The sequence below is a fragment of the Saccopteryx leptura genome, chromosome 9 (assembly GCF_036850995.1).
Source record: "Saccopteryx leptura isolate mSacLep1 chromosome 9, mSacLep1_pri_phased_curated, whole genome shotgun sequence".
Lineage (NCBI taxonomy): Eukaryota > Metazoa > Chordata > Mammalia > Chiroptera > Emballonuridae > Saccopteryx > Saccopteryx leptura.
The window spans coordinates 63,546,823-63,567,376 of NC_089511.1; positions in this window are offsets into that span (position 1 = coordinate 63,546,823).

The window sequence follows — 20,554 nt, forward strand, 5'->3', positions numbered from 1 at the left end:
CTTTTGTAGACCTAGTGCGGCCCGCCAAACGGCTGTGATCTTGCTCTGCGGCCCACATGCTGAGTTGAGTTTGAGATCCCTGCTTTACACTCTTAGCTGCATGATGTCACCTCTGTCTGTTGTCCTATATTCTTGTCTTCCCCTGTAGGTCTCCAGTTATAAAACTACTCCTATTCAAGTTTGGTCAAACAACAGCGGTCACACCCTAGGGCTCAGAATGAAGTCATAGTTCCACATGCAGTGCCCTAAGGCAGTCTCTATCACATCACACTTTTTAGTATATGTGAACTAGATAAAGGCAGGTTTGAATTTCCCTTCTTCCAAAAAATGCTTTTTCAAGCCTCTGAGCCTTTGCATATGCTACTCGTTTTTTCTACAATCACCTACCTTTATTTCTCACCCACATTCAACCCTCATATTTACATCTGGGAGACTGTTACTTATACCTCCTGTCTCCACTCAAGACAGCTGCAGTCTCTGAGAAGCCTTCCCAGACCGCCTAGGCTGACTCTAACACTCTGTTATCTGTATCACAGGCTCGGTTCAGACTCCATTTTGAAGCCTATCCCTGCTTGCAGTTGTGTAAGCTTCTGTTCATCATGAGATTGTGAGCTACTAGGAACCAGAGACAGTATCATTTCACTTTTGTTGTTAGGGACTTAGCCCAGTGCCTGTTATAAGAAATATTTGATTAAAAAAATGTAATGAATGAATGAGTGAAGTGCAAGTTGACAGAAGTTTTAAAAGGGAACAAGTACAAAGATGTTTCAATAATCAACATTCTTTGGTTAAGTCAAAATTAATCTATCTTGCATTTGACTTAAATTTTTATTATATTCAATTATTTCTCCAAATGCATACCTCTCCTTAACAAATTTGATGAACAGAGCAGGTAGGTGTGTTTATACACTTGTTGGTCTTATATTAGTTAGTCAATTAAAATGGCAGTATTAAAAGAAATAAGTTGTAACTAATTCAATGCTTTAATAAGAAAAAAGAAATTTTGCACACAAAAACCAGCCTGTGTCAAGCATAAATTATTCATCATCATACTGATTACCTGCTACCATCAATGGCATAAAAGTTGAAAATTATAGAAATATTATATGACATTTTAATTAGTACTTTACGCAGCCCTATGCTAAATATGTGCCATTTCCCCCGTGACAAACTGATTGAATAACTTAGATAATGTTTTAACACTCATTACTATACAAAAAAATTAGAATAAACTATGAACTATTCTGTCAACTTGTGATTCAATGGAACAATGTATGTATATCTTTCATAGTTATTAATATTTAGTGTCTTTAAACAAATTAAAAAATCAAGCTTAACAAAGGTTAAAAATATCTGATGATACATAGATGATTGTAAAAGTAATATATATTAATGAAGCTTTGTATGACGGACTTTTTTTCTTTTTTGGTTAATCACTCACAGAATTATGTCAAACATATATCAAGATTTTGGCTCCTTTTTCATCCAACCTCCCAGCATTTCATTACTATAGTTACCTGATTAATGGATGCAATAATATATATGGCATGATATGATATGTTCACATTAAATTTTAATCAAATATTACTAAATTCAGAAAACATTAAGTAAATCATGACTGATGAGGCAATATTGCTGTACTGTCATATTGATGACTCTCAAACTTCACTACTGAGAGTAACAGATTAAACACAAGAAGTGAATTTTATGAGGAAATATAAGGATCTCAACTTCCACAGTTGTGTTTTGTTAATTACTTTTCAGTCACCAGAGGAGACATTAGATCCATCAAGTCTACCAGTGTCACAGACCCTGTAATTCCCTTTCTCAGTTTCAAAACTTACATTTGCATTAAAAGATGGGTCCATTCATTATCTATGGGGATTTATTGTTTCTTAATCACAGTTTTTAACTAAAAGTTGTTCTACTTACATGAGTTATCTCAAACAGTCAAAATAATAGAAACAGAAAGTACAATGGCGGCTCCCAGGGGTAGGACGAGGGGGAAATGGGGAGTTGTTCATTGGGTATAGAGTTTCAGTTTTATACGATTAAAACTTCTGAAGATCTATTGCACAACAGTTTGCATGCACCTAACACTATTGAACTGTGCACTTGAAAATTGTTCAGATGGTAAAATTAATGTTATATACTTCTTAACACAATTTTTTTAAAAAGTCACTGCATTTTAAATAGAATTTAGAACAGTGTTGGGTTCTTCAGTCTTGCTGAGAAGGAAAAGAGAAATGAGAACTGCCATTTGTTGGGTGATGGATGCGAAGAGAAGGATCCACTGTGTGGAACAGCAGCAGCCTCACCTTGGGGCTTGGAATTCAGCCCTAGTTGAGCAGGCAGCTCCTTGAAGCAATCTTGACATCTCTATCATACTCCAACTCTTTTTTTTTTTTGTCCAGATTAACTAAAAAGAGACAGTAAAACACTGGACACTTTATATATGGCATCTTATTTAACCTCACAGCAAGACCACAACATGGGAATCCTAATGCTGGGGGTCATGTGAGTAAGACAGTCGGGTTCCAATAGTGGTATTCTTCTTATTTATAGTAGAGATTTCCAGCCTTCTTCCATGTCCTATTCTCCCCGTGTTCCTGGTCTCCTAGGGGAAATCACATGCCAGTCCTTCTTGCACTGGACAGGGTTATGTGACCCAACAAGTCACTTTGGGGCTAGGCCAGTGAGACACCCCTGTGCTACTCTCCAGGTGTTTTTTCTCTGCTGTGACAACTCTGGCATTGAAGTCACAAGATTGGATGTCTGAGTCACCTTTGGAGGGAAGATATCCCCACTTAACCTGCACAGTCTCTGTGTGAGGGTGAAGTAAATTAGTATGGGGTAAGCCTCTGGGACTTTGAAGACTCATTTTACTTCAAGATTGCCTATGACACCGCTGTAGACTTGAAATAAAGTGGTGAGGGTTAGTGCTATAAGTAGGAAGTATTGATCTGTACGATAATCAAAATTCTTTTCTTCCCTTAGCCTCATAGACTGAAATCCATGTTTTACAACTACCAAGCCTCCTAATTACTTGACTTCTACATCTTCTCTTCTTTCTTCTCCTTCTCCTTCTTAGTTTTATAAGAACAAAGTCTTCAGCCTCATGTCAGAACAATCTAGAATCAAATCGGTTTAAATCTCTTCCCACTGACACAAGATAATGTATTTTTTTTCTAGGTAACCTGACTGTAGATTGAACCCACAATCTTGATATATCTGGATGATGTTCCAAACAACTGAGCCCCCTGGGCAGGGCCAGGGTAATGTTCTTGACCGAGGAGATCAAGGGCCCGGGTAATGTTCTTGACCGAGGAGATCTCACCCTCCAAGGCCAACATAACCTATTCCAGTTTTCCTCAAATGTGTTACTGCAAATAATTTTAGGTGTTTCAAAACTTAGCACTTTTTATTTTATTTTCATACTCTTTATATTTTTGGCATTTACATGTTATATGAAAGTATTTTAGAAAACATCAAATTGGTGACTTCATGGATATCATTGCTTAGGACAAGGCTAAAGGAGATATTTGTGTCTCAAAAATCGGTAGATGTTTTTAGAAATTCATCAGTATACAACAAGGCCGCCTGTGCACTGGTATGGCGAAAATCATGAACTGAGAAAATGCTGCCGCCTGGTGCCCTGACCCATGGTGGGAACCTTCCACATAGGGTTAGTGCCATTCATGCTCAGTGGCCAACTATGCCACCTCCCTGCCAACCTTTGGACAGAAAGAATACACCCAGTGGTGTTTCCCCACACCATGGGTCAGGTAGGCACGTCATTCCTGCCCAAGGTTTTACTCCTAACCTCAGTCAGCAGTCAATGAAAGTGCAAGAGGCCACCAGACAGGGGTGTGATGAGTGTTTAAGAGCTAATCGCAGTCTCCTTCCTTTCTTATTGGAACCCAAAATGTCATTGTTGGCAGCAGACCTCGTTGTTCAGTTCACGCCACAAAGGCCCCAGCCGCTCTTAGCTGGCAGGAGGAAGGAATAGAAAGGTGGAATGCAGGCAGGGGTGGAGCCTCTCTTGCTCAAACATTGCTGTCATGTTTAGCCTGGGTCCCTGCCAGGTTTTTGGGAGGGGGCAAGTCATCCAACTGGGTGCAGTCTCAGCACCTGGGTTCTCTGGTAAAAGGTGGTGTAAAAATGCAGAGATAGGCAGATTGATCCAACCTCCCACGTGCCTGGGGTTCAGCACAAACTAAATACAAGAGTAGCCTGTACTGATCAGAACTCCAAAAAGACTGCTTTAATGTTAGCATCACTGCTGTAGCATCATTGTCTGTGCTATACTATGTTCAGATAAAGGCTCCGCCTTGCCATTTCTTGCTTTCCCCCATCTTTGCTTTTTCTGCATCCTTCTGCCTTTAGTTTGACCCCAAGTAATTCGCAGTTCATTGTGGTTCTTATCTCCAGCAGAGGGAGTTGCAGGGTTCCCACCACCTTGGGCACGTTGCCTCCTCCCTCAGCCGGCAGACTGTCACGTAACACCAGGCTGAATCTTGGCTCCATCTCCTTTCTCCTGGTCTGTCAACAACAATTCCACAAACTCTCTTTTCCGTGGCCCTAAATCAGATAGCAGGCCCAAAATGCAGAGGAAGGAACGGAATCATGGGGGTGGAAAACTGATTTCCTCTCCTCGGACACAGACCTGGTCCAGGGCATGGAAAACAGGGCCACTTACCTCAGCTTCGGGGTGGGATGTGGGAAAGAAGGTGACAGTGTCCTACACCACCTGCGTGACATGGGCCAGTATTAGCTGCCATCACTTGTGAAAACCATCTGTGAGCCAGAAGAGTCCACGAGAAATTTAAAAATAAATAAATAAAAGCAAAAGACACAGCAGGGACAAGAGAAGTTTTTCTAAAGGGATTTTCTGGGAACAGAAAAATATAAATAAATAAAAGCACAACACATATGTGTTAGACTCCTTCAAAGCCCAAAGCTATTGGTGGGGAAGGAAGCTATGTAAGCAAGGAAATTTTGAATTTATAGATGAATTAGACGTTGAGGTGAAGAATATGTGGCCCAACACAGGGGAATAAAGAAATAGAGAAGTAAGATAAAGAATTGGAATGCTGAATTAGTTTAGACAACTGATGGAAAGCCCCTGGAATGGGCATACCCTCTCCCGAGCAAGTGCTCGGGCCTGCCGCTGCACAAACTCCTGCGCAGGCCCTGGGGACTCAGCCAGCACCCTGTGCGCCAGGCGGGAGCTGTCCTGGGACAAGGGCTGGGCCTCCTGCCGTCTCAGACTGCACAGCAAAGCCTGTGTTGGAAGAGGGCAGCCAACAGAACGTGGGCCGCCAGGCTGAGAAGCACCGGTGGAGCCACGGCTTCTCCTCGGCTTCGTACCTCAGTGACACCTGCTTAGTCCCCACCTGCAGTGGGGGTCACAAGGCAGGTTATCTGAGTTAACTAATAATAATCCTGCACTAACCAGAGCTATTATTGTATTGGGTGCCAATCTATTCTATTTCTAAAGCACAATTACTCTGTTAATGAATCTACAGTAGCATCTTTGCAACTTTAACGTTTTGTTTTTGAATTGAGAGGAGGGGCAATAGTGAGACAGACTGCCACATGCACCCCACAACCCCTGTCTAGGGGCAATGTTTGGATCAACCAAGCTGTCCTCTGAACCCAAGGCCCATGTTCATCGAGCCACTGGCTGCAGGAGGGGAAGAAGCAGAAAAGGGAGAGAGAGAGGAGAGAAGCAGATGGTCGCTTCTCCTGTGTGCCCTGACCAAGAATGAAACTCAGGGAATCCATCCACATGCCAGGCTGACACTATCCACTGAGCCAATTGACCAGGGAGCAACTTGAACTTTTAAATGAACTGAATCCAGAGCCTAGGCATCCAAGACTTACTTACTTACTTAATTTATTTATTTTATTTATTTATTTATTTATTTATTTATTATTTATTTGGCAACTTGTGGCTTGATAAGTACAAATAGCCTTCGATCTGTGAATCCTGCCCAAAGTGGTGGGAAAGGAAGAGTTGTCAGGCATAGCAGCACATAAGGGAATCCCTTTTGTTTAAGAAATGCTTCTTCAAAGGAATTGGCATCCTTGATTCCCTTTGAGGACATGGCTGTGTGGGAGGCTCTCTGGGTCTCCCTACAATGACAAAACTGAGGAGCCTGTCTAGGGTCGGTGCTTCCCTCAAAATGCACAGGCTAGGCAAAAACTATAGACACAAAGCATGCACAGAGAAGAAGCCAGTGCTGAGCAGAGTGTGGGCTGAAGAATCCTGCCTCCTAAGGAGGTGCCAGTCAAATGACGCTGGCTCCTCATGTGTGTCAAAGGCAGTGTTAGGCAGGTAAACAGCAATTAAGCATCTCCCTCCCACTCACAAATTCCATGCTGGAAATGCTGGTTTTGCAGGAGCCTCTTCCACTATTGGGTCCATTCATATCCAAGCTCTTTTTAAGAAGGAAACAAATAAGCTTTTACTCCATCAGGCACTATTTCAGAATGTTTTTAATGGTAACCACAGGAAACCTGTAACTTTTTCCTTTTATGCCTTGGAATTTAATCACTTACACTTGCTTTATTTTGTTTTCTATAAAATAAAATGAAAAGTCAACTATCCAATAGTAAGCACAGAATCATTGTATAGTGACTAAATATTTATTATAAGAAATCTTAATTGAGCAGGAACTCACTTGAGCAGGACATATGTCCCCCTAAGTTTTTCATTACTATCTAACACAGCTGTGTTCAGAAATATAAAACCAAAGTATTCTCATTTGGACGAAGTATGAAACTATATAAAATACCACAAATGAATAAATTATATGAGACAATATCAAACATATTAAGACTGTATATATAATTTAAAACAATTTTAGCAAGCAAATTACTACAATATATGCAATTAAAACTGTGATAAATTTCAAGTGGTAGTGATTTGAGGGAAGAAACAAAGAATTTGAGTAACCATGGAAAGCTTTGTCAGTGAAAAATGAGCAATAAGGAATGGCTGATGCTGTGTGATTGTTATATAGGTTTCGCTGTCTAGCTTAGCCTTAAAATATAATGCAAATAATAGTTCCACTGAGTGAAAGATGGACCCAGACTTGATAAGTGGTTCATCAACACACGCCACTTAAAATGCAAATAGTTGATACCTGCGTCATTCAATGATATTACCCAATATTATGACCTGTGGGAAAATATAGCTTTGCTTATGTAGGCTCCTATTTCAGATCATGTTACCTCTTATCACAGTAAGACAAAATAGTAAACAATATTCTCTCCTAACTTCACCAGGAGTAATAATTGCATTTTTATGTAAGCCAATTATGCTCTAGGATTATCTATGAAGGAGGGAAGAAAGGAGGAACAGTGAAGACTAGTGATACAATTCAATGAAACAAATTGTGGTTTGTCTGGGGTTTTGCTCTACAACCTGCCGGGAAGTGAGTGGAGATGTCATTGGCAGGTGCTTTATCTTGGATGAAGGCTTTTCTGCAAGCTGGGTAAATCAGGGCAGTGCCAGCCTTATATGTAGGAAGAAGGGCAACCACCTACATGGCATGATTTGAGGTATACTACAAGGCCCTCTGGCCGTAAAATCAGTCTACCACTAGCTTGCAACAGCCAGTATCCTCCTCAATCAACTAGTATTAATCATTAAGTGTAACACATATGTAATAAATACTAACATTTTTTCTATGCCCAATAGTAGCTGAGCACAACAGCAAATATGAGATATTGTTCTTGACTTTAAAATTGAACAATTAAGTAAGAGACAAAAATAAAGTAGATGAGATCATATCAAATACATTAAGACAATATATAATTAAAATTTTGTGATAAACTTTCAAGTCTTATAACATTAAGAGAAAGTAGAAAGAACTGGAGCCACTGTAGATGGCTTTGTCAATGAATGAGTGAACAAATGGGGGAGAAGGTCTAGAGCAGTGGTCCCCAACTCCCAGGCCGTGGACCGGTACCTGTCCGTGGGCCATTTGGTACCAGCCCACAGAGAAAGAACAAATAACTTACATTATTTTCGTTTTATTTATATTTAAGTCTGAACGATGTTTCATTTTTTAAAAATGACCAGATTCCCTCTGTTACATCCGTCTAAGACTCACTTTTGATGCTTGTCTCAGTCACTTGATATATTTATCCATCCTACCCTAAAGGCCAGTCCGTGAAAATGTTTTCTGACATTAAACCAGTCCATGGCCCAAAAAAGGTTGGGAACCACTGGTCTAGAATGATAGCGTGGATTAGAAGAGGATAAGAGGTGAAAAAGTGCACCTGACCTGTCGTGGCACAGCAGATCAAGTGTCGACCTGGAATGTTGAGGTCACTGGTTCAAAACCCTGGGTTTGCCCAGTTAAGGCACATATGAAAGTTGATGCTTCCTGCTCCTCCCCCCTTCTCTCTTTATCTCTCTCTGTCTCTCTTCTCTAGAATGAATAAATAAATTTTTAAAAAAAATTTTTAAGTTTATAAAAAAGTGCAGTGGCACAGGGACAGAAGTAAAGGGGTTTTCTTGGGAAAATGGACATGTCTGATTAAAAGAATGCATTAAAGGCAGTACTGGAAAATAACCAAATAGACAGAGCAGGGTCAGATGATAGAAAGCTCTCCTTTCTGGTGTAATTCCCACCTTTACAATTTTTTCCTTTTGTGAAGACTAAGAAATGAAACCTCTGCACCAGTTCTATTTTAAATCATTACTCTATTTCCTTCATAAGATTGATCACGGGCTTTTATTATCTTATTTTCAGTTCATTTACTTTTGTACTTACTTATGTTACTATTTAAGATCCATCTCCAGCTTGGAAAATATAATGTGCTCAGTAAATAAATAATGAATCAATCAATCAATGAATAAAAACTGTTCCTACAAAACACGTGGTGGAAATGAGTGAGGTGGTTTGTAGCTCTCTTTCACTTTCTCAAATTCACTGAGTACTTTGTGTTTCTCTTGAAGGCAGAAGGAACCCAGTTCTGAAGAATCCAAAAGAATTCTTTCTAAAGAGTATGGGAGAGGGATCTTCAATATCAAGTCAAGTCTTGTGAAATTTAAGAACGGATGAGTGCCACACCAGAGAACGCTGTCCATCAGTGGTGGTGTAAAGACAAGCAGGTAACTGGGGACTCGGAGGCGGAAACAGCATTGGAAACCCAGGAAAGGGTAGAATTAAGAAGTACTGTAAGAAGAAAAAAGAGGTGTGTGCACAGAAGGGAGTGAACATCAAAAGAAGAGACTATTTCTAGGTTCTTCCTTGTACTGAGTCTAAAACGGTCAGATCAGAACAGCTGCGATCCTGGCCTAGTGTCTCATAGCAACTCGGACAGTAGCTAGGGACTCAGAAGTTATATAAGCACAGAATGGTCAGAAGACTTGAGGAGTTATTGATAAAAGTCTGGAGGAGGGGCCTCTGTGAAGGGAATAATCACTCCAAGAATGCCCTTTAATTAGGCAATTGCAAAACTAACTCAGTAATTGATATAGTTATCTCTTCATTCGTAAGATGACTTCATCGTAGGAGCTGAAAGGATATTGGGGATACTTTTAATCAGCTATTAACCTTCAGAGAGGTTTTTTCCCTGGGGTATTTTAAACTAAAGTTAATCTTTTCTCATTTTAAAAGTGCAGGAAGTTAAAACTACAGAAGAATGAAGTAGTCTCTTGTTTTCAAGATATTCTTCCATGACCCAAACTGAAAAACCTGGCTTAGACCGAGGTGCATGCCTATCTAAGTACAGTTCTAACACTGGTGTGCAGACCAGACTCAGTGGGCTCTGTCCTCATAACCACCTGCAAGTACCCGTTCCTCTCACCGCAGGTTCCCGGCTTCCTTCTTGCCTCAGCCCCTTCTTGTCCTCTTTCTGCCCCACGTCATAATGGAAATCACATTGAAGGGCACTGAGTCACCGAGGACAGGAAGCTCAAAATCCCACCCTGTCCTGCATGGTACAGGGCAACTGGCCACTTTGTTTTTATTTTTTGTTTTTGTTTTCTTTCTAACTCATACTGCTTATCCCACTCAATCTACTTCCAATTTTTATGGATCATATGAGATCAAGTGTTACAGATTTATAAAGTCCTTCATGTTGAAAGAACAATATTTTTCCAAGGTTTCCCCTTTTCTGTGTGTGGTTTTATTCTATAAAAAGGGTGTAAAAAAATGCCTCTGCCTTATTCTTTATAGTATTACATAACAAGTTTTTCAAATATAACTGTTATCTGTGTGTGGAGCAATATATGAAAGGTTGGAAAAAACCACTTTGCAAATGGGTAAATGTGTGGATAGTGTCGAGTCATGGTTCTCATTGGGGAAGACAGAATATACAAATATGATATGAGAGAAAACCGGAAAAAAGAGAGGTACTGGAATTGGAGGTATTGGTGTGAATTATGATGTCTAAAATATGTATGTGTATATGTATGTATATATTCATATCTGTGTGCATATACATTATAAATATATGTGTCTATCTGTTTGTACTTGCATCTATACATGTATGTATTTCTTAGCACTAAAACACTAAAAGGGCTAAGAGGCAAAGATCTCCCAGAAGCAATGAGCACAACTAGATGTTGGTCTCTAATCCCATTCCTCACTAAAAGAAACCAGGTGTTCTCAAAGAAATATCTGATTCTAGGGACAGGGGAAGATAAATTTTTTAAAAGCCTGTAATATTTTGCTGTGCCAGAAAGTAAGAGAGTGCTCAAACATGCAGAGGGTATATTACACATACACAGGGGCCAGCTTGAATGGGCTTCTCCTGAACAAATCTGGGACATATGAGCATCAGTGTCCCAGCATCAATCATAAATTATAAACCATTTGATAAATAGGAATTCATACCCTGACCAGGCAGTGGCGCAGTGGGTAGAGCATTGGCCTGGGATGCAAAGGGCCCAGGTTTGAAACCCAGAGGTCACTGGTTTGAGCACAGGCTCACCAGTTTGAGCGCGGGGTCGCTGTTTTGAGCATGGGATCATAGACATGATCCCATGGTCGCCGGCTTAAGCCTGAGGTCGCTGGCTTGAGCAAAGGGTCACTGGCTCGGTTGTAGCCCTCCACCCCAGTCAAGGTACATCTGATAAAGCAATCAATGAACAATTAAGGTGCTTCAATGAAGAATTGATGCTTCTCATCTCTCGCCCTTCCTGTCTGTCTGTCCTTATCTGTCTCTCTCTCTGTCTCTCTCACTGTCTCTGTCTCTCTCACAAAAAAATTAATAGGAATTCATAAATAGATGATGATGGTTTTTATAATGATAGATAGATAGATAGATAGATAGATAGATAGATAGATAGATAGATGATAGATATATAGATAGATGATAGATGGATAAATAGATAGATGATAGATAGATAGATGATAGATAGATAGATAGATAGATAGATAGATAGATAGATAGATAGATAAAAAATGAGTTCTTTTGCATCTATGCAAAGGGCTAAATACTAGCAGATACAAAGGTGGTGCTGGAGTTAGAAAATTATCATTTTACAACTATCATGGTTAAAATTCATCTAAGAAGGAATTGTCAGTGAATGGTAAATCTTAGAAAATTTTTTGATGAAATGCATAGTCTATTAGTTGCAAGAGAGAGAAAAAGTAATTAAATAATGGGAAAATCAGGCTATGCCTTAAACAGGGTATCAAAAATTAGTATCACCAACAAGAGGCAGATGGATATTATGTACTTCTGGATGTGATGTTCTGAGAGGACACATTGCCTATGCAGTAATCTTGTTGAGAATGTACAACCTCAATCTAATTACAAGGAAATTTCAGACAAACACAGAATACAAATGTTCTATTTATTTTAAAAAGGGGGGAGTGACTGGGGGGAGGTAGGATAAGGTACAGGAGGATAAACACTGATAGAAGGATACTTGACTAGGGGTAGTAAACACACAATACAATATACCAGGGGTCAGGAAAATTTTTGGCTGAGATAGCCATGAATGCCACATATTTTAAAATGTAATTCCATGAGAGCCATACAACGACCCATGTACGTTAGGCATTATCCAATAAAAATTTGGTGTTGTCCCGGAGGATAGCTGTGATTGGCTCCAGCCACCCGCATCCATGAACATGAGCGGGAGGAAATGAATGGATTGTAATATGTGAGAATATTTTACATTTTTAATGTTATTATTTTTTTTATTAAAGAGTTGTCTGCGAGCCAGATGCAGCCACCAAAAGAGCCACATCTGGCTCGCAAGCCATAGGTTCCCGACCCCTGCAATATACAGATGATGCATTATAGCATTATATACCTGAAACCTGTATAATTTACTTAACCAATGTCACCTCAATAGATTTTTTAAAAAAGAAAATAAAAAAGATTTTAAAAAGAGAGAGAAAGAAACCAAAAAAGGAAAGAGGGGAGCAAGCCACATATATTTTTAAACGTCAATGTCATAAAAGACATGGAAAGGCTGTAGGGTTTGCTCCAGATAAAAGGAGGCTAGAGAGACATGGCAACTCCACACAATGCCTAAAGGTAGACTGGGAACACAGGAGAGGGGAAATACTATAAAAGGACATCTCTAGATTACTGAAAAAATTAAAATATGGATAGTAGATGAGAAAAAAAGCCTTGTATCAATGTAAACTTAAGAAATAAATGACTATATTGCCATCATTCTTAGGAAATATACACTGAAGAATTTAGGTATAAAGGGCCATGATGTTTGCAACTTATTCTTAAACAGTTTAGAAAAAAAATCAGAGAGAGAGGGAAAGAGAGAGAGAGTTGTTAGTTCAAAGAGCAGAAATGACAAAGCAAATGGCATAAATGTTGAAAACAATAGGTTAATCTGAATAAAAGGTCTAGAAGTGTTTCTTTTTAAAATATGTTGTATTTCCTTTTTATTGAATAAGGTGACATTAGTTAATAAAAGTATATAGGTTTCAGGTGTACAATTCTATAATTCATCATCTGTATATTGTATTATGTGTTCATCACCCAAGTTGGAAGTGTTTCTTGTAATTATTTTTACTTTTGGATCTTTCTTGTTAGTTTGAAACTGTTTCCAAATAAAAAGTTTTTTAAAATGTTTTGATATTCTGTAGCTCTAAGAACATAGGAATAGAAGAAAATGATTTCATAGGATGCTTTATTGTTATCTTTTAATTATAATTGCAAATTAAATGTCTTGCTTACTTATTTGAATGTAAAAACTTACTTGAAAAATATTTGAAGATATATTATTTGAAAGTGACATTTTTAGATACTGCAAACCTCTGCTGGATCATCAATATATCAACATCCTGGACTAAGTGTCATGAAGCCTTGAAGACATAGTCAATAGATTGGCAAAGAAAGAAAAAGAAAAGAAACTTAGCCCAATGTACATTCACCGCACTCACATTTATCACTGTCAAATCTCAGATTCTGTCCCCTCTGCAAACTCTTCCCCTTAGGTTTAGAGAGCAACACTATATTACCACCTGATGTATTTTTAGAATTCTCCCCAACCCGAACCTGTAATAAGGAAAACAGATTACAGTTTGGGTTTACAGCCTGACAACCTAAGCTCACTGCAGAATTTGCTTGAACTCTGTCTCTTGTGCCAACCTTAATTTGCATAATATAGACTAGATTCACATTTTCCAATAACTACACCTTTAATTTCTAACACTACCCTCCCAAGATATGTTCTTGCTTTTGCCCCTAAGGGTATTTTGTGTGGTTTTTGTTTTGGCTTGTTTTGTTTTGTTTTACAATTTCATTTAAACCACTTACATTAGGAGAAAGTTTCCTTGAGTAGTCATATTGTAAAAATAAAAGGTCATTTTTCCCTAAAATGAATGCAAAATGTGTTTTAAATGTTTAGAGAAGATGAATGTGAAAGGTTTTTTTTTTAATGTTTAAAAGTATTTATTTGCACAAAAGACAGGCGTGGACTCCAGAATACTTCATCCTAGATGATCAAAGTGCCCTAAAGAAGCGATTGCAGAACTCGTTCTTTCAACCTGAATTCTGTGCCTGTAGACCCACGAGCACTAACATCCTCGCGAATGCTGGTCACTGAAGACACCTAGAGGACTGATTCAGAAACTACATGGAAACAGGACAGCAAGTGCTCAAGGCTCGCTGGATCCTATTGCTGCCTCTTCATTTAAGGAGTATTGATTCAGAAAGCCTAGTGGGAGGAGGGGAACAGAAATGGGAAACAGGCCTTTGGTCCTGACAACTGGGAAATTGGATCCTCAGCACACACAGGAAGGGCTTCTCATGATGCTTTATGTGCTACTTTAGCACCATAAGAGAAAGTTCTGTGATATTCCTGTTGTTAATAGGTAAGAATGCTGTCATTGGCTAAAAAAGAAAACTGAATTTCACTTATATGTGGAATCTAAAGAACAAAATAAATAAACAAGCAAAACAGAAACTGACTCATAGATACAGAGAAGGTTGCCAGAGTAGAGGGAGCTTGGGGAGAGGGATGGTGAAAAAGGAGAAGGGATTAAGAAATACGCATTTGTAGTGACAGTCATGGGATTGGCAAGTGCAGTATAGGAAATACAGTGAATAATATTGCAATAACTATGTGTGGTGCCAGGTGGGTACTTGAATTATCAGGGCAATCACTTTGCAAATTATGTAATTGCCTAACTGTGATGTTGTATACCCGAAATTAATATAAAATAATATTGAATCTCAACTGCAATTGAAAAATAAAATTTTAACTCTGGCCAGGTAGCTCAATTAGTTAAAGAATTATCTCCAATGCCAAGGTTGCAGATTCGATTTCTGGTTAGGGCACATGCAGGGATCAACCAATGAATGCATAAGCGGAACAACAAATTTGTTTCTCTTTCTCCCTCTCTCTTCTTCTTTCTGTCTCTCTAAAATCAATCAATAAGTTAAAAGTAAATAAAAATTTATAAAAAAAAACAAAAAGAAACATTTTTTAAATAAGAAGAAGAAAAAATCATTGAGTACCTGCATTGTGGTTGATAGCAGTGAACGAAGGCAGAAAATTTTTGGCTGCCTTTGCTCTGATGTTTTATTTGCTTTCCTATTACTCAGTGCTACTTGCACTTAAGGATTATGTAAACTTAAAAAGTTATTTTAAGGTGATTTAAAGTTCCCCTTTTGCTTACCAAAATCCCCCGGCTTTGTTTGCCTTATGGCAAGAAGGAGAGATCATCCCTCTCAACCCCGTTGGCTCATCAACCTCCTGGTATTCTTTCCAGCCGTAGCGGGCTGGTGGAGACAGAGTTTTACTGCTTTGGGAACCTGGACCTGGACCTCTGGCTGGGCACAACACGCAGTTACAGCACATGTACAAAGCTGTCAAAATACAGCTACAACTAAAATAATACAATTACTGTTCTTAACACAAAATTCCATGGCCCTGAAAGAAGTTTACAGATTTTAAATAATAGTTATTACAAGAATGCAGGCTAAGGCCTGACCTGTGGTGGCACAGTGGATAAAGCGTCGACCTGGAAATGCTGAGGTTGCCGGTTCAAAACCCGGGGCTTGCCTGGTCAAGGCACATATGGGAGTTGATGCTTCTAGCTCCTCCCCCCATCTCTCTCTCTCTCTCTCTCTCTCTCTCTCTCTCTCTGTCCCTCTCCTCTCTAAAAAATATGAATAAAAAAAAAAAGAGAAATGACTAGGGGGAAAAAAAACCCTAAAGAAACACTTATTTCCCAAACAAAGGATGTGTTGGTTCTAGAAGGTGTTTCTCTTCTCAGCTGCAAATAAAAAGCCTATTTTAAAGAAAGAAAAAAAAAGAATGCAGGCTATGTCCAAAACTCTTTTATAACATAACTTAACCAGCCCCCCCCCCACCATGGGGTATCACGTTATCTTATGAGAAATTTCCCTTTTCCTTTGTTATGAAGGGATTAGGCTATATATTGATTAAGGGTATTACTTCAGGAACATCTGTTTTATGGATTCAATTATTGATTACAACACTTGAACTTTTTGTCTGAATTTTTTCTTCTCTTTTTTGGAGAGATAGGGAACAGGGGACAAGAAGACACTGCTTACCAGTGTCTGGAAGTACTTAATAATGAACTCAAACATGAGGCTGCATTTTTTTCTCTAGACAGGGTGTGGTTGGACAAAGACTTAGAACTAGGGGAAATGTGCATTTGGCAATATTCAATTTTTTTTTTTTAAGGAGGAAGCCAATTAATAAATTTGTCAGTTACACCAAAGTCAGGAGAAACAGTTGTTAACACATGTGGGGGTGGCATTATTGTTCAATCTTGCTTAAGCATCTACATGCAATGGGAAGAATTAAATTTATTTATTTTTTCCTTCTTTTTCCAAGCAAGAGGAGAAAGATAGGTTCCCGTACATGCCCTGACCGGGATCCACCCGGCAACCTCTGTCTGGGGCCATGCTGTGCCTGTCTGGGGCCATGCTTGCAACTGAGCTATTTTTAACATGTTCAACAGCCCGTGCTGATGCGCTGGAACCAATCCCACCATGGCTACAGGAGGGGAAAAGAGAGCGAGAAGGGAGAGTGGTGGAGAAGCAGATAGTCGCTTCTTCTGGGTGACTGCGAGTCAAACCCGGGACATCCAGGGCAGAATTAAATTATGTGAATAATTGTGATGTCCTTACTTAATGTGTTTCAGTCTGGGGCTTGAATACAATTTAACTGAATCCGTGTTTAAAAAATAAGAACAATAAAATGTTTTGGGATTTATAATTAAGAGCAAATGCTGTTAAGAGATTTTGAATCAAGTGAAATCAAATGACCATTTCAGGAATATTTAATATGAAAACATCGATTCAGAAGATTCATAAAGGTAGAAGAAACAAAGGCCTATTTAAAAGAAATAAACTAATCAACTCTTTCTTTCTTAGGGATTTGAACCAGTGATTTCAATGTTACAGGTTGATATTTTATCTCCTGTGCCACCACAGGTCAGGCCAAATTATGTTATAAAAATTTTCCTCCCATTCCTGTTCCTTAACAAACCAGTGTCTTGTCTCAGAAGCAACCAATATTATCAGTTTTTTAAATGTTTTTTCTTTTACACAGAGACACTTTTCCCTTGTCTTTTGCACCTGCATGAGCATTCTAAACATTATATTCTGTACTTTGTTTTTTTCAACTAATATACCTTTGAAAACATAAAATAATGCACAGAGCTCTCATTCTTGTTTATGGCTATATAGTATTCCTTTGCGTAGACATATCATTATTTATTCAATGAGCCTTGGAGTGAAATTCTATGTCAAATGACATATGCATCTGCAATTTTGTAGCAACTGCCAAAGTCCCCCAAAGAAGTTATGTCATTTATACTATACCTTCATTGTACAAAAGTTTTTATGACCCTTTCCAACATACAGACTTTTTAAAAATACCACCTTTTTCTCTGAGCCTGAATGTGATAACTTTCTAGGCTTTCCCTATTATCAGACTAGTCTACAAAAATCCCACTGCATTTCAACATCAATCCTGTGCTGCCGTCTGTCAGTGTCTTCACCTATCCCTGGAACCCACAAAAGTAGCATTCACTCTATCTCTCTGCCCTGGTTCATTTCATTTCCTTTGCTGGAATGTCTTTTCCCATCGACACCAATCCTCCAACCTAGCACCTTTCAAAGCAAGTTCTACCTTCACCCCCTCCAAGAAACCCTGCTCAGTTATCTGGCCCTTACTAACTTCTAAGAGCATCCCAACAGGTGTGCCATAAAGGAATTACAGGACAGTGGAGCAATCAGTCTTCCTCTGCTCTTAGGACGGCAGGGTCTCGGGTGAGAGTCCCTGGACTGGTCTTTCTGGCCAGGTCTGTATTGTCAGACCACAGAGTTGATACACAATTATCGTTTTCTATGCATGCCATGACATGAAAAATAAAGGAAAGGTTTCTAAGTTTTCCAAATACTTACTGGGATTTGTCTTCATTTGTTTGTACTTGAATACAGCAGTTGAGTTTTACTCAGTGATCTACTGGGAAAATATTTTTCTTTAAATAGTATTGACTAAGACTTCCAATTCTATGTTAAATAGTTGTTGGTGAGGTTTAAAGATGGGGAAACTGAGACCCAGAATGATGAGTAACTTGCCCAAGGTCACACAGAGGAGCAGCAGTAAAACTCCAGCCTGGATCAAAGGTGAGAGCACATCATGACCGAAGATTAGGATTAATTCCATCCTGTGCACCAAGGTGCAAAATATCACTGCAAGTCTACCTGATTCTGAGGCCTCCATGACTGCCCACCATACACACTGTTCCAGTGAAGGCTTGCCGACAGACTGATGGGGGTCTTCTGACCCAAGAAAACGATCTTACCTCATGCTTCAATGTCAAAATAACTGCCACGGGACATCAGGCACTGTTATACGGTCTTTATCTCCCCACTGCTGAATCTCTAAACCGTCCAGTATCTGTGTCCATCCTTGTCTCGTTCCTTTGTATTGCAATCAAAGGAACAGGGCCTGTCCTTCTCTCTGAGACCCAGTGTCCAGACCCCAAAACCTCCCTTCCTCTGCACTATTCCCTTTCCTCTGTCTTCCCCTCTCCCTCACAGTGAACAGAATCCAGATTTCACATCTTTTTTTTTTATTGTTCTTTGACACCCTCCTCCTCCCATCACTGTACCTCTCTGAACTCTGTTTCCCTCATAGCCAAGGGTCTCCACACCCAGCTCCATGTCAGCGGGCTGGGGAAAGCTCTTCTCTTCCCCTTGATCTCAGTAAGGGTCCTGCACTCCCACAGGTGCTCTATCCCATTGTTCCTGGGTCTTAATTGTTTTATTTTATTTCTTATGGTACACGTTATAACTTTTAGAATATACATATTTGTGCAGTTCCCATGTATAAAAAACAAATAGATGTGTACCCATGAAAAGAAAAAAAAGCACTTACCACAGTACCATAGAGAACTATGGGAACACAGTAGTTGATCATTAATACTGTCTGGGAGATGTGATTTGCTTTAGGTTTCTTTTTTTCTTCCGCAATCATTTCTGTTTTTAGCCATGCTTAATCGTTAGTAAATACTAGCATTGTTTTCTTTCCCTTCCACTATTGCCATAAATAAACACTCCAATTGGATAACTTTTTACTTCCTGAACATTCCTGAGGCTTTGTAGCCGCCACCTCCTCCTTAGGCAACCTCTTGGACAATCAGGAAGATTCTCCAACCCCTCCACCAAGCATGAGGGAAATGGACTAAGCTCTAGTATCAGCACACATTGCAGAGGCAGAAATGGAAAACACACCAGAGATGGCGCCCTGGTTACAGGCCCCAGTGGCTTCAGCTGCAGACAAACTTTGGCGGGGCTGGTGTCAGCTGGGTTGGCAGCTGAGCCTTAGTAGAAAAAGACACCGCGCACCAGAGTCTTAATACTTGAGGTTAGCTGCTGTGGTAGAGGTCAGCACTGCTTTTTGTAAATATCTCAAAAGTGAGTCAGTATAAGAAAAGGAGGAGTGACATTAGAGAAACAGCACCATGAGAGGTGCTTCCGATATCTCCTCCTAAAATTTCAACAAATTCAACAACTAAAGACAGAGAAAAAAAATCTCAGGAGCATCTGAAATATACACTCACCAGACAAAGGTATGATTGGGCAAAAAGGTGGCTGAATATATAATCCACTCTGAAGGAACTAAGACAGAGAACGGAGTATTCCGCTTTCCTCACTGATCTGAGGAAGGGCATCATTCATCTGGAACTGAGAGAAACGGAGAATGTGGGCAGAGGAAAGAAGCTGGGCTAGGGCAGATGGTCAAGCAGACGAGAGAGCACACTGGCTCAGCCTGAGATCACTGAGATCACAAGGCTAATGCAGGCGGTAGGCTCCCACCAAGGTTGCCGGAGCAGGTCGCCACGAAGGCCAGTGCTGGAGCAACTTTGGGCTTTGGGCGCTCCTGGGTCCGCGATCATGGGCAGTGTGTGAGTGGCTCCACCTGGCACCTCTGGCATGGGCGCTCGCTTTCACCATTGAGGTTGTCAGTGGTAGACTTCTGCATGGGCTGTAGCCAGCATTTCTGTGTGGTCCCGGCTCCCCGACCAACAGCACAGGAAGTGCACAAGGGCCAGGATCCCTAAGCCTGGACCTGTCCGGGCAGGGCACCTCCGCAAGCCAATACAGGTCTCAAAGAGTATTCCTGCATTTCCAGCACTGACTGAGATTACAGGCATTGTGCGCCTAAGTGGGCGGGAGCAGACTTCCGTGTGCACTGCGGAAGTCTTAGGGGCTGGGCATTCTTGTAGCTTGCTGCAGGCTACCAAACAGAGTATAAGGGAAAAGCCTGTGGAGATTAGACCCGTGGAGCACTGAGGCATACTAGACATGCCCAGGAGCCCTTAAAAAGATGCCTGATCAGCAATCAGCTTCCAGCCCTGCCTGCTTTTGCTGGAAGCTCTGGTTGGCACAGCCTTACCCAAAACTGTGCTTTGAGCAGTGCTGGAGGAAGGACCTGGCTGCTCTTAAAGCCTCTTGCTCTGCAAGCAGTGGCTGGGGCAACCTCACAGCTAAGTCCCCAGGCTGCTAGCTCAGGAGGAAGACATGAGGATAGGAACCTGGAAAACTGGGTCTCCCATTGTCC